The sequence below is a fragment of the Hypanus sabinus genome, unplaced genomic scaffold (genome assembly GCF_030144855.1).
Source record: "Hypanus sabinus isolate sHypSab1 unplaced genomic scaffold, sHypSab1.hap1 scaffold_489, whole genome shotgun sequence".
NCBI lineage: Eukaryota > Metazoa > Chordata > Chondrichthyes > Myliobatiformes > Dasyatidae > Hypanus > Hypanus sabinus.
Window position 1 is genome coordinate 225034 of NW_026781359.1, and position 16390 is coordinate 241423.

A 16390-nucleotide genomic window follows, 5' to 3' on the forward strand; every position below is an offset into this window, starting at 1 on the left:
ATCAGAGAAACAAGCCTCACCTCCATGGACTCTTCCTACACTTCCCCTGCCTCGGAAAAGCAGGCCATGTACTCAAAGACCCTCACAACCTGGACATTCTTGCTGTAAACCCGCTCCCACATTGGCGGAGAGATACAAAAGCTTTAAAGCGCGAACCACCAGGCTGACGGATGGCATCCTGTCTGTGGTTATAAGCCAAATGAATGATAAAATGGACTCGACCTCACAATGTAACTCGACGTGACTCTGCACCATATGTCTAGTGATTGTTTTGCCAATTTCATTTTTCATTTTTAGAATCTTTTTTATTGATACATAATCTTCTACAGCTATAAAATGATACAAAACGTCAATAGATTAATATGTATACAATTAATAAAGCTGAAAAAACTGATCGTAAAATATAAGAATGGAAATATATATATATAGAAAAATAAAAGAAAAATGTACCCCATCTAACTCGAGAAAAAACCCAGTAACCACAAAAAAAGGGGGAAAGTCCATTAGGAATGAACCCTCCGGAGCAATACATTTGACCATCATCTAATTTTTTAAGAAAAAGAATCATCAACCGTCATATCACATTTATAAAAAAAATAAAATCGGACAGAAACCATATAGCATAATTCAAATTAAATGATAATATTTGGCAAAAGAGCCCCATCTTCTCTCAATATCGAATCGAGGATCAAATGTTCTACTATTTTTTCCTAACTAAGACATAACATTCCTTGAGAACACGATTCAGTTAATGTAGGGGAAGAAATATCTTTCCATTTTAATAAAACAGCCCTTCTTGTCAGTAGTGTAACAAATGCAATTACATGTTGATCTGAAGATGAAATACCCTGAATATGATGTGGAACTATTCCAAATAGAACAGTCAATCTATTTGTTTGTAAATTAATTTTCAGAGCTTTACAACTTGTAGAAAAAAAAAGATTTCCAAAACTATTTTAATGAAGAACATGACCAGAACATATGTGACAAAGTAGCTACTTCAGTTTTACATCTATCTCAGCATTTGTCTATACTAGGAAATATTTTTGATCGTCTCCCCTTTGTTAAATAATAACGGTGAACAGTTTTAAATTGAATTAAACAATGGCTGGCACATTCAGAAGAGGAATTTACATTTTTCAAAACTCGAAGCCAATATTCATTAACACAGGTCATTGTGTTGTCTTTACGACAGTTATTTAGTTTATAATATTTTCGCTTAGTAATTCATTTGTTAGTATTTTCTAGTTAGAATTAGAAGTGTTTAAAGTATATTAATTGCATGTAAAATATATCAGCATGCGATGACGTAACATCCGGTTTCGCCGCGTCTTGTGGGAAAATACCGGTTTGAGATCAACGCGAGTGTGGGGGGAGCTCACCACGAGGCAGACCTGAGCAGAAGTTGTTTTGCAAGCATTAGAAATCACAGTGAGAGCAACGCTGTAAATTAATAGATAATCGATATATTGAACTAAGATGTTAACGCCGATCTTGTTAAAAGTAACGACGGTCGATAATGTTTCTGTTTTCGTGAGTTAAAGAGTTGCGGATAGTTTGCATTGAAGTATATTTAAAGTAGTCAATGGCGCAGGTAAACTCTCCCTGTATACTGCACCTTAGTGTAATGTAGTTATAGTCACCTTTACAAGTATTTACAATTGAAATGTGATATTAAGAAAGGAACAAACACTGTATCAATCTTGTATTGTTTTATCAACAGTTTTCACCATATGTTAATGAGAAGAGTGAACAGTAAATGGTTAATCTTACTGCGATCTGGTTTCATTGACTGTGGTTGATCTCGACGTTGAATTCGGCGTTATTAGTACACCCGAAGGAGAACGTTACAGTCATATTAAGTTCTCTCTCCCAATCTTGTTTAATCTTGAGTGATAGGTTCTCGTTTCGTAACAAAAATAAATTATAAATTCTGCCAATTGAACCTTTCACAAAGGGATTCAATTTCAAAATGGTATCCTACATATCAGATTCTTGTAAACAAGAAATCTTAGGTAAATATTGTTGTAAAAATGTCTAAACTGAACATATTGGAAAAAATGTGTATGAGCGAGAAAAAATTTGTTAATTAACTCTTCAAAGATCATAATGGACCATCACGGAATGGATCCCTTTATTTTTCCATAGGAGAAAAATGGGGTCAGTTGTTGAAGGTATAAATGAGAAGTTTCGATGTAAAAAACTAGTCATCTTAAATTGTTTAAATTTTTTTCAAAAAACGAAACTGAACCCAAATCCGTAGGGATTGTTTAATAACCGGGTAAAGATTTAAATTTGGAATTTTAGAGAGCTGTAAAAGTAATGGAGTTCCTAATATTGAAGTTAAATGAAATTGTTTAACTGCTTTTAATTCCAAATAAACCCACAGTGGATTTTGGTTCTTATCAAGACAATATAACCAAAAACATAATTGTCTAATATTCACAGCCCAATAATACTCTTAAATTAGGCAGTGCAAGTCCACCATCTTTTTCAGATTTTTGTAAATGATACTTATTAATTCTTGGACTCTTATTGTTCCAAATAAAGGAAGAAATAAGTGAGTCAATTTGATCGAATTTTCTTTTAGTTAGAAAGATAGGTATATTTTGGAAAATATATAAAAATCTAGGTAAATCCTCATTTTCACAGCATGAATACGACCTATTAATGAAAAAAGTAAGTGGATTCCATCCAGAAAATTGTTGTCATTTCTGTGGAATGGAAATATATGGAAAAGGCTTCAATCTCACATTACGATCTGCGGTAACTGGGATCAGGTGACCGGTGGTGGGTCTCCCATATCAATATCAGAATCAGGTTTAATAGCACCGGCATATGTCATGAAATTCGTTGTCTCTGCGGTAGCAGTAGAACCTAATTCATAACAATAGATTTTAACGATTGTGATTTAATATAAGAAGATAAATATCACGTAATTAACCAAAGCCCCGATATCCTTCCGAGAATGGGGGCGACCAGAACTGTATGGAACACTCCAGATGTGGTCTAACTAGTTTTATAAAACTGTGTTACGAACTGTAACGTTTTAGAAACGAACCAACAGCAATACTGTTCACACTGGAGTCTGGTTTTGATGTTAAAAGCACTCTGTTTATTAGCATCTACTCATAATATAGTAACTTAACGAAATAAAGTTATGTAAATACTATGTGTAAATATAACTCCCAGACTATCGAGCCTGAGGGAACAAAGCTTAGGATCTTGAGACGGTAAAGTAGGAGAGTTCAGTAATCTACGGAATAAATGATGGGAGAGAGATATTTGTGATCCAGGGTGAAACGTAGAGAAAAGGCCGTTACTTCAAAATAACCATCGACGAAGTTCTTATCCGCTGAATCCGTCCACAGACGAGTTATCAACGAAAGTGACCTGTCACAGGAATACCGTCTTCCAGGGGTTACCACACAACATACCCAGGCAAGGGTTAACACAATATATTCTAAAATCCACTCCTATGGATTATACGAAGTGACAGCCACACAAATTCGTTGTGGTTCCGTGTACCGATGATCAACCCACTCTTGTGGGCATAGGAGAGTTCCAAGCCTCAGCTGCGACTAACTGAAGCGATCAGCTTTTCCAATCTCTCTCTCTCTCTCTCTCTCTCTCTCTCTCTCGCTCTATCCTTAGACTGGCCGACTGCCTGTCTGCAGATCGCTCTCTCTCTCTCTTATGGTTCAGTCCACAGTCAGCTCTGTCAGCCTGTCTGACGTCATAGTCCCGCCTCCTCACGCCGGCGCTCTTAAAGAAACAGTCACAGTACGACCGCAGGCTCGGAACAGCCGCAACACAACTTCCTGACTTCTGAACTCAATGATTCAACTAATAAAGACAACCATGTCTTTTGCCTTCTTAAACACCCGATCAATCTGTGCAGTCTCTTTCAGGGAGCGATGAACTTGGAGTCTAAGATCCCTCTGATCATCGACACTATTCAAGGTTTTGCATTTAACAGTGTATTGTCTCACACATTCGACCTACCGAGCTGCCAAGATGATCATCACTAATCAAATCTCACTGAGATTTGTCAGGTCCTGTTGAATTTATTGCCAAGTACACAAGTACGGGAAGATACAGGTAGAGAAACATTGACTTATGGCAGCATCACAGGCAAGTACATTCAGATAACACACGGAACAGAAATTATACGATTCTCTGTCAGTAACAATCTGTAAATATGTATAATGTCATTAACGATATATAAAATACATTGTGCCATGATCAATATTAAAATGTGCATGTTGTGTCAATAACAGTTTTGGAAATGATGAATTTGGTCCCTGTCTCCATTCCTCCTGTAATCCACAACCAGCTTCTTTGGTTTTGTCACAATGAGGGAGAGGTTGTTTTCTTGACACCACTGTGTCGGGGTGATGGCTTCTTCTCTGTCGGCTGCCTCGTTATTATTTGGGATTCGGCCAGTCAGTGTAGTGTAGTCAGCAAATTTAATTAACAGATTGGAGCTGTGGGTGGCGACACGTCATGGGGGTGGCGACACGTCATGGGAATACAGAGAGTAAAGGAGGGGGCAAAGAGACAACCCTGTTGGTTATGTATGCTGAGGGTTCAGATAGACAGAGGAGATGGAGCCCACTCTTACCACCTGCCGGCGATCCAGCTACATGAGGCAGGGTGAAGGCCGAGGTCTCTGAGCTCCTTGTCGATACTTCACGCCTTTGTATTGCTACTGCTCTGCCCATGACTGCAAGGAACTGGAGAGAACTTTGGAGAGCAGAGAACATCAGAGAAACAAGCCTCACCTCCATGGACTCTTCCTACACTTCCCCTGCCTCGGAAAAGCAGGCCATGTACTCAAAGACCCTCACAACCTGGACATTCTTGCTGTAAACCCGCTCCCACATTGGCGGAGAGATACAAAAGCTTTAAAGCGCGAACCACCAGGCTGACGGATGGCATCCTGTCTGTGGTTATAAGCCAAATGAATGATAAAATGGACTCGACCTCACAATGTAACTCGACGTGACTCTGCACCATATGTCTAGTGATTGTTTTGCCAATTTCATTTTTCATTTTTAGAATCTTTTTTATTGATACATAATCTTCTACAGCTATAAAATGATACAAAACGTCAATAGATTAATATGTATACAATTAATAAAGCTGAAAAAACTGATCGTAAAATATAAGAATGGAAATATATATATATAGAAAAATAAAAGAAAAATGTACCCCATCTAACTCGAGAAAAAACCCAGTAACCACAAAAAAAGGGGGAAAGTCCATTAGGAATGAACCCTCCGGAGCAATACATTTGACCATCATCTAATTTTTTAAGAAAAAGAATCATCAACCGTCATATCACATTTATAAAAAAAATAAAATCGGACAGAAACCATATAGCATAATTCAAATTAAATGATAATATTTGGCAAAAGAGCCCCATCTTCTCTCAATATCGAATCGAGGATCAAATGTTCTACTATTTTTTCCTAACTAAGACATAACATTCCTTGAGAACACGATTCAGTTAATGTAGGGGAAGAAATATCTTTCCATTTTAATAAAACAGCCCTTCTTGTCAGTAGTGTAACAAATGCAATTACATGTTGATCTGAAGATGAAATACCCTGAATATGATGTGGAACTATTCCAAATAGAACAGTCAATCTATTTGTTTGTAAATTAATTTTCAGAGCTTTACAACTTGTAGAAAAAAAAAGATTTCCAAAACTATTTTAATGAAGAACATGACCAGAACATATGTGACAAAGTAGCTACTTCAGTTTTACATCTATCTCAGCATTTGTCTATACTAGGAAATATTTTTGATCGTCTCCCCTTTGTTAAATAATAACGGTGAACAGTTTTAAATTGAATTAAACAATGGCTGGCACATTCAGAAGAGGAATTTACATTTTTCAAAACTCGAAGCCAATATTCATTAACACAGGTCATTGTGTTGTCTTTACGACAGTTATTTAGTTTATAATATTTTCGCTTAGTAATTCATTTGTTAGTATTTTCTAGTTAGAATTAGAAGTGTTTAAAGTATATTAATTGCATGTAAAATATATCAGCATGCGATGACGTAACATCCGGTTTCGCCGCGTCTTGTGGGAAAATACCGGTTTGAGATCAACGCGAGTGTGGGGGGAGCTCACCACGAGGCAGACCTGAGCAGAAGTTGTTTTGCAAGCATTAGAAATCACAGTGAGAGCAACGCTGTAAATTAATAGATAATCGATATATTGAACTAAGATGTTAACGCCGATCTTGTTAAAAGTAACGACGGTCGATAATGTTTCTGTTTTCGTGAGTTAAAGAGTTGCGGATAGTTTGCATTGAAGTATATTTAAAGTAGTCAATGGCGCAGGTAAACTCTCCCTGTATACTGCACCTTAGTGTAATGTAGTTATAGTCACCTTTACAAGTATTTACAATTGAAATGTGATATTAAGAAAGGAACAAACACTGTATCAATCTTGTATTGTTTTATCAACAGTTTTCACCATATGTTAATGAGAAGAGTGAACAGTAAATGGTTAATCTTACTGCGATCTGGTTTCATTGACTGTGGTTGATCTCGACGTTGAATTCGGCGTTATTAGTACACCCGAAGGAGAACGTTACAGTCATATTAAGTTCTCTCTCCCAATCTTGTTTAATCTTGAGTGATAGGTTCTCGTTTCGTAACAAAAATAAATTATAAATTCTGCCAATTGAACCTTTCACAAAGGGATTCAATTTCAAAATGGTATCCTACATATCAGATTCTTGTAAACAAGAAATCTTAGGTAAATATTGTTGTAAAAATGTCTAAACTGAACATATTGGAAAAAATGTGTATGAGCGAGAGAAAATTTGTTAATTAACTCTTCAAAGATCATAATGGACCATCACGGAATGGATCCCTTTATTTTTCCATAGGAGAAAAATGGGGTCAGTTGTTGAAGGTATAAATGAGAAGTTTCGATGTAAAAAACTAGTCATCTTAAATTGTTTAAATTTTTTTCAAAAAACGAAACTGAACCCAAATCCGTAGGGATTGTTTAATAACCGGGTAAAGATTTAAATTTGGAATTTTAGAGAGCTGTAAAAGTAATGGAGTTCCTAATATTGAAGTTAAATGAAATTGTTTAACTGCTTTTAATTCCAAATAAACCCACAGTGGATTTTGGTTCTTATCAAGACAATATAACCAAAAACATAATTGTCTAATATTCACAGCCCAATAATACTCTTAAATTAGGCAGTGCAAGTCCACCATCTTTTTCAGATTTTTGTAAATGATACTTATTAATTCTTGGACTCTTATTGTTCCAAATAAAGGAAGAAATAAGTGAGTCAATTTGATCGAATTTTCTTTTAGTTAGAAAGATAGGTATATTTTGGAAAATATATAAAAATCTAGGTAAATCCTCATTTTCACAGCATGAATACGACCTATTAATGAAAAAAGTAAGTGGATTCCATCCAGAAAATTGTTGTCATTTCTGTGGAATGGAAATATATGGAAAAGGCTTCAATCTCACATTACGATCTGCGGTAACTGGGATCAGGTGACCGGTGGTGGGTCTCCCATATCAATATCAGAATCAGGTTTAATAGCACCGGCATATGTCATGAAATTCGTTGTCTCTGCGGTAGCAGTAGAACCTAATTCATAACAATAGATTTTAACGATTGTGATTTAATATAAGAAGATAAATATCACGTAATTAACCAAAGCCCCGATATCCTTCCGAGAATGGGGGCGACCAGAACTGTATGGAACACTCCAGATGTGGTCTAACTAGTTTTATAAAACTGTGTTACGAACTGTAACGTTTTAGAAACGAACCAACAGCAATACTGTTCACACTGGAGTCTGGTTTTGATGTTAAAAGCACTCTGTTTATTAGCATCTACTCATAATATAGTAACTTAACGAAATAAAGTTATGTAAATACTATGTGTAAATATAACTCCCAGACTATCGAGCCTGAGGGAACAAAGCTTAGGATCTTGAGACGGTAAAGTAGGAGAGTTCAGTAATCTACGGAATAAATGATGGGAGAGAGATATTTGTGATCCAGGGTGAAACGTAGAGAAAAGGCCGTTACTTCAAAATAACCATCGACGAAGTTCTTATCCGCTGAATCCGTCCACAGACGAGTTATCAACGAAAGTGACCTGTCACAGGAATACCGTCTTCCAGGGGTTACCACACAACATACCCAGGCAAGGGTTAACACAATATATTCTAAAATCCACTCCTATGGATTATACGAAGTGACAGCCACACAAATTCGTTGTGGTTCCGTGTACCGATGATCAACCCACTCTTGTGGGCATAGGAGAGTTCCAAGCCTCAGCTGCGACTAACTGAAGCGATCAGCTTTTCCAATCTCTCTCTCTCTCTCTCTCTCTCGCTCTATCCTTAGACTGGCCGACTGCCTGTCTGCAGATCGCTCTCTCTCTCTCTCTTATGGTTCAGTCCACAGTCAGCTCTGTCAGCCTGTCTGACGTCATAGTCCCGCCTCCTCACGCCGGCGCTCTTAAAGAAACAGTCACAGTACGACCGCAGGCTCGGAACAGCCGCAACACAACTTCCTGACTTTTGAACTCAATGATTCAACTAATAAAGACAACCATGTCTTTTGCCTTCTTAAACACCCGATCAATCTGTGCAGTCTCTTTCAGGGAGCGATGAACTTGGAGTCTAAGATCCCTCTGATCATCGACACTATTCAAGGTTTTGCATTTAACAGTGTATTGTCTCACACATTCGACCTACCGAGCTGCCAAGATGATCATCACTAATCAAATCTCACTGAGATTTGTCAGGTCCTGTTGAATTTATTGCCAAGTACACAAGTACGGGAAGATACAGGTAGAGAAACATTGACTTATGGCAGCATCACAGGCAAGTACATTCAGATAACACACGGAACAGAAATTATACGATTCTCTGTCAGTAACAATCTGTAAATATGTATAATGTCATTAACGATATATAAAATACATTGTGCCATGATCAATATTAAAATGTGCATGTTGTGTCAATAACAGTTTTGGAAATGATGAATTTGGTCCCTGTCTCCATTCCTCCTGTAATCCACAACCAGCTTCTTTGGTTTTGTCACAATGAGGGAGAGGTTGTTTTCTTGACACCACTGTGTCGGGGTGATGGCTTCTTCTCTGTCGGCTGCCTCGTTATTATTTGGGATTCGGCCAGTCAGTGTAGTGTAGTCAGCAAATTTAATTAACAGATTGGAGCTGTGGGTGGCGACACGTCATGGGAATACAGAGAGTAAAGGAGGGGGCAAAGAGACAACACTGTTGGTTATGTATGCTGAGGGTTCAGATAGACAGAGGAGATGGAGCCCACTCTTACCACCTGCCGGCGATTTGACAGGAAGTCCAGGATTCAGCTACATGAGGCAGGGTGAAGGCCGAGGTCTCTGAGCTCCTTGTCGATACTTCACGCCTTTGTATTGCTACTGCTCTGCACATGACTGCAAGGAACTGGAGAGAACTTTGGAGAGCAGAGAACATCAGAGAAACAAGCCTCACCTCCATGGACTCTTCCTACACTTCCCCTGCCTCGGAAAAGCAGGCCATGTACTCAAAGATCCTCACAACCTGGACATTCTTGCTGCAAACCCGTTCCCACATTGGCGGAGATTTACAAAAGCTTTAAAGCGCGAACCACCAGGCTGACGGATGGCATCCTGTCTGTGGTTATAAGCCAAATGAATGATAAAATGGACTCGACCTCACAATGTAACTCGACGTGACTCTGCACCATATGTCTAGTGATTGTTTTGCCAATTTCATTTTTCATTTTTAGAATTTTTTTTATTGATACATAATCTTCTACAGCTATAAAATGATACAAAACGTCAATAGATTAATATGTATACAATTAATAAAGCTGAAAAAACTGATCGTAAAATATAAGAATGGAAATATATATATATATAGAAAAATAAAAGAAAAATGTACCCCATCTAACTCGAGAAAAAACCAAGTAACCACAAAAAAAGGGGGAAAGTCCATTAGGAATGAACCCTCCGGAGCAATACATTTGACCATCATCTAATTTTTTTAAAAAAAGAATCATCAACCGTCATATCACATTTATAAAAAAAAATAAAATCGGACGGAAACCATAAAGCATAATACAAATTAAATGATAATATTTGGCAAAAGAGCCCCATCTTCTCTCAAAATCGAATCGAGGATCAAATGTTCTACTATTTTTTCCTAACTAAGACATAACATTCCTTGAGAAAACGATTCAGTTAATGTAGGGGAAGAAATATCTTTCCATTTTAATAAAACAGCTTTTCTTGTCAGTAGTGTAACAAATGCAATTACATGTTGATCTGAAGATGAAATACCCTGAATATGATGTGGAACTATTCCAAATAGAACAGTCAATCTATTTGTTTGTAAATTAATTTTCAGAGCTTTACAACTTGTAGAAAAAAAAAGATTTCCAAAACTATTTTAATGAAGAACATGACCAGAACATATGTGACAAAGTAGCTACTTCAGTTTTACATCTATCTCAGCATTTGTCTATACTAGGAAATATTTTTGATCGTCTCCCCTTTGTTAAATAATAACGGTGAACAGTTTTAAATTGAATTAAACAATGGCTGGCACATTCAGAAGAGGAATTTACATTTTTCAAAACTCGAAGCCAATATTCATTAACACAGGTCATTGTGTTGTCTTTACGACAGTTATTTAGTTTATAATATTTTCGCTTAGTAATTCATTTGTTAGTATTTTCTAGTTAGAATTAGAAGCGTTTAAAGTATATTAATTGCAAGTAAAATATATCGGCATGCGATGACGTAACATCCGGTTTCGCCGCGTCTTGTGGGAAAATACCGGTTTGAGATCAACGCGAGTGTGGGGGGAGCTCACCACGAGGCAGACCTGAGCAAAAGTTGTTTTGCAAGCATTAGAAATCACAGTGAGAGCAACGCTGTAAATTAATAGATAATCGATATATTGAACTAAGATGCTAACGCCGATCTTGTTAAAAGTAACGACGGTCGATAATGTTTCTGTTTTCGTGAGTTAAAGAGTTGCGGATAGTTTGCATTGAAGTGAATTTAAAGTAGTCAATGGCGCAGGTAAACTCTCCCTGTATACTGCACCTTAGTGTAATGTAGTTATAGTCACCTTTACAAGTATTTACAATTGAAATGTGATATTAAGAAAGGAACAAATACTGTATCAATCTTGTATTGTTTTATCAACAGTTTTCACCATATGTTAATGTGAAGAGTGAACAGTAAATGGTTAATCTTACTGCGATCTGGTTTCATTGACTGTGGTTGATCTCGACGTTGAATTCGGCGTTATTAGTACACCCGAAGGAGAACGTTACAGTCATATTAAGTTCTCTCTCCCAATCTTGTTTAATCTTGAGTGATAGGTTCTCGTTTCGTAACAAAAAGAAAATTATAAATTCTGCCAATTGAACCTTTCACAACGGGATTCAATTTCAAAATGGTATCCAACATATCAGATTCTTGTAAACAAGAAATCTTAGGTAAATATTGTTGTAAAAATGTCTAAACTGAACATATTGCAAAAAATGTGTTTGAGCGAGAGAAAATTTGTTAATTAACTCTTCAAAGATCATAATGGACCATCACGGAATGGATCCCTTTATTTTTACATAGGAGAAAAATGGGGTCAGTTGTTGAAGGTATAAATGAGAAGTTTCGATGTAAAAAACTAGTCATCTTAAATTGTTTAAATTTTTTTCAAAAAACGAAACTGAACCCAAATCCGTAGGGTTTGTTTAATAACCGGGTAAAGATTTAAATTTGGAATTTTAGAGAGCTGTAAAACTAATGGAGTTCCTAATATTGAAGTTAAATGAAATTGTCTAACTGCTTTTAATTCCAAATAAACCCACAATGGATTTTGGTTCTTATCAAGACAATATAACCAAAAACATAATTGTCTAATATTCACAGCCCAATAATACTCTTAAATTAGGCAGTGCAAGTCCACCATCTTTTTCAGATTTTTGTAAATGATACTTATTAATTCTTGGACTCTTATTGTTCCAAATAAAGGAAGAAATAAGTGAGTCAATTTGATCGAATTTTCTTTTAGTTAGAAAGATAGGTATATTTTGGAAAATGTATAAAAATCTAGGTAAATCCTCATTTTCACAGCATGAATACGACCTATTAAAGAAAAAGTAAGTGGATTCCATCCAGAAAATTGTTGTCATTTCTGTGGAATGGAAATATATGGAAAAGGCTTCAATCTCACATTACGATCTGCGGTAACTGGGATCAGGTGACCGGTGGTGGGTCTCCCATATCAATATTAGTATCAGGTTTAATAGCACCGGCATATGTCATGAAATTCGTTGTCTCTACGGTAGCAGTAGAACCTAATTCATAACAATAGATTTTAACGATTGTGATTTAATATAAGAAGATAAATATCACGTAATTAACCAAAGCCCCGATATCCTTCCGAGAATGGGGGCGACCAGAACTGTATGGAACACTCCAGATGTGGTCTAACTAGTTTTATAAAACTGTGTTACGAACTGTAACGTTTTAGAAACGAACCAACAGCAATACTGTTCACACTGGAGTCTGGTTTTGATGTTAAAAGCACTCTGTTTATTAGCATCTACTCATAATATAGTAACTTAACGAAATAAAGTTATGTAAATAATATGTGTAAATATAACTCCCAGACTATCGAGCCTGAGGGAACAAAGCTTAGGATCTTGAGATGGTAAAGTAGGAGAGTTCAGTAATCTACGGAATAAATGATGGGAGAGAGATATTTGTGATCCAGGGTGAAACGTAGAGAAAAGGCCGTTACTTCAAAATAACCATCGACGAAGTTCTTATCCGCTGAATCCGTCCACAGACGAGTTATCAGCGAAAGTGACCTGTCGCAGGAATACCGTCTTCCAGGGGTTACCACACAACATACCCAGGCAAGGGTTAACACAATATATTCTAAAATCCACTCCTATGGATTATACGAAGTGACAGCCACACACATTCGTTGTGGTTCCGTGTACCGATGATCAACCCACTCTTGTGGGCATAGGAGAGTTCCAAGCCTTAGCTGCGACTAACTGAAGCGATCAGCTTTTCCAGTCAGTCAGTCTCTCTCTCTCTCTCTCTCTCTCTCTCTCTCTCTCTCTCTCTCTCTCTCTCTCTCTCTCTCTCTCTCTCTCTCTCTCTCTCTCTCTCTCTCTCTCTCTCGCTCTCTCTCTCTCTCTCTCTCTTTAGACTGGCCGACTGCCTGTCTGCAGATCGTTCTCTCTCTCTCTCTCTTATGGTTCAGTCCACAGTCAGCTCTGTCAGCCTGTGTCTGACGTCATAGTCCCGCCTCCTCACGCCGGTGCTCTTAAAGAAACAGTCACAGTACGACCGCAGGCTCGGAACAGCCGCAGCACAACTTCCTGACTTTTGAACTCAATGATTCAACTAATAAAGACAACCATGCCCTTGCTCTCTTAACCTCCCGGTCAATCTGTGCAGTCTCTTTCAGGGAGCGATGAACTTGGAGTCTAAGATCCCTCTGATCATCAACACTGTTCAGGGTTTGCACTTAACAGTGTACTGTCGCATATGTTCGACCTACCGAGCTGCCAAGATGATCATCACTAATCAAATCTCACTGAGATTTCTCAGGTCCTGTTGAATTTATTGCCAAGTGCACCAATACGGGAAGGTACAGGTACAGAGAAGCACTGACTTGTGGCTGCATCACAGGCAAGTACATTCAGATAACACACTGAACACAAATTATACAATTCTCTATCAATAACAATCTATAGATATGTTTTATGTCATTATCGATATATAAAATACATTGTGTCATTATCAATATTAAAATGTGCATTTTGTGTCAATAACAGTCTTGGATATGTTGAATTTGGTCCCTGTCTGCATTCCTCCTATAATCCACAACCAGCTCCTTTATTTTTGTCATAATGAGGGAGAGATTGTTTTCTTGACACCACTGTGTTGGGGTGATGACATCTTCTCTGTCGGTTGCCTCGTTATTATCTGAGATTAGGCCAATCAATGTAGTTCCGTCAGCAAATTTAATTCGCAGATTGGAACCCGCCACTGCAGCCCCACAGTGCACTATGTACTGATTGCAAAGCTACGAAATTGCATGTGAATAGCCTCCCCTCCCCCAACTCCACTCTTTCTGCCTCACCAGCAGACTGGGACATCTCACATCTCGCTGCCTCCGCCAGGACATTAAACTGTGAACAACTGTGGTCAGGGACTGATCTCTGGGGTACTCCAAACGCTACCTCCTTCCAGTCTGAAAACGACCCACTCATCCAGACACACACTACCGGCAGTTTATCGATCTCCAACGAAAAAGCCTAATCACCTACTCCTGATGTTCAATACCATTGCTGACTCTGAGTTTACCACCGTCAAATGCCAGGAGGGACATAATAATCAGAAAGTCTCCAGTCACAGCCGTGTAAATAAAATGTGATCTCAGTGGGTGTGTGGCGCATGCTCAGAATGTGAAGGAGACAGACAACCTGAGCCAAGTCACAGACTGATGAAGGGGAGGAATGATCCATTTTGATACAGAGAGGGAAGCAGAGAGTTTGATGTTGTGCCTGATGCCGGAACTGTGGCAGTTAAAAGATGAAGCTTTGTTCCTTCAAAATGTTTTGAGTGGTGACAGTGTTTTTATCAGAAGGCACCATGAAGACTCAAATTTTTTTCAGTTGAATTCTTGTCCTTCACCCACTGACTTGCTTTGTAAACGTTTAGCAGTGTAGGAAGTCAAAGGATTTGTGTATGGGAATCACAAACACAACAGCACGTTTGTTCCTCTAACTTGTTTTTTGTGACTGTGTTTTAATCAGAAGGCACCATGGAGAATAAAATTACCTGAGTTGAAATGTTGTCCTTCACACACTGACGTGCTTTGTAAACTTTTAACAGTGTAGAAAATTAAAAGGATTTGTGTATGGGAATCTCGAACACAACAGCACGTTAGTTCCGCTCTATCTGTCAGTTCACCAGCGCTTGAACACAAAGTACACTGCAGATGCTGTGGTCAAAGCAACACGTACAAGACGCTGGAGGAACTCAGCAGGTCGGGCAGCATCCGTGTAAATGAGCAGTCAACGTTTCGGGCCAAGACCAAAGACCGAGATCTACAGCTTCGCACTGGGAAGTGGCTGTTCACCTGCTCCGTGTGTGCGAAGAGACTCATTCAGTTAACCCACCTTGTGATGCTCCGGTGAGTTCACAATAAATAGAGGCCACATTTCTGTCCGGAGTGAGCAATGAGTTTTACTCAATCATCCCAGCTGCTGCAACACCAGCAACTTCACATCAGGGAGGAAGTCCAAATCAGCTCCGTGTTAAATGTTTCACCATCACGGTGACTGAAGGCAGCTGCAGGTTCATGAGGGACTGTTACTGTCAGATTCTGCAGTTCTTGTGGCTGCTCATCGCACCCAGGACTGAACCCTGGTCACTGAGCATTGGAGGAGTCTGTTCTGCTGATGTTAGCCTTAAACTGGACTGGTGCTTAATAATGTGGATCTGTGAAACATAAATCAGTCTGTATCAAATCCCCTGTCTCACTTGAGTGGCCACTCGGCCCAGCTGTTCCCTGCCCATGTTTCTGTTCCATATCAGTATATGAAAATCTACCCCTGCCGTTCCCCTCTCACTCTCCCTGAGATGACAGGTTGCAACTAGTCACCACTCCGTCGGATAGGAGATTTCCCTTGAATTTCATAGAATCACAGAAATCTACAACATATTACCGATGCTTTGGCCCAGAATGTTGTACCGACCATATATCTTACTCTAGGTCTGTTTAGAATTACCCTACCGCATAGCCACCCATTTTCCTGAGCTCCATGTACCTATCCAAGAGTCTCTTAAAAGACCCTATTGTATCCGCCTCTACCACAGTCGCTGGCAGTGCATTTCACTCACACACCACTCTTTGTTTAAAAAACCTGTCTCTGACATCTCCTCTGTACCTACTTCCAGGCAGCTTATGCCCCCTCGTGTTAGCCGTTTCAGCCCTGGGAAAAAGCCTCTGGCTATCCACACGACCAATGCCTCTCATCATCTTATACACCTGCATGAATTTCCTGCATGATTTTCTCCGGGCTGAACAAGACGATGAGCTCACTGTGGTTGTGACGTTGTTCAGGGCTCCAGACGAAGTTGGTTAAACTCCTTCTTCCCTGCTCTTTTCAATGTTTTGGGTCATTTTCACCAATTTTAAAGGACTGTGCCTCAGACAGCCGGGTTGTTGCAATTGTTACCTACCAGCAGCAACAGATCACTAACGGAGTCTGGTTTCCATGTTAAAACCACTATCTTCATTAGTATCTGCTCCAAATCTA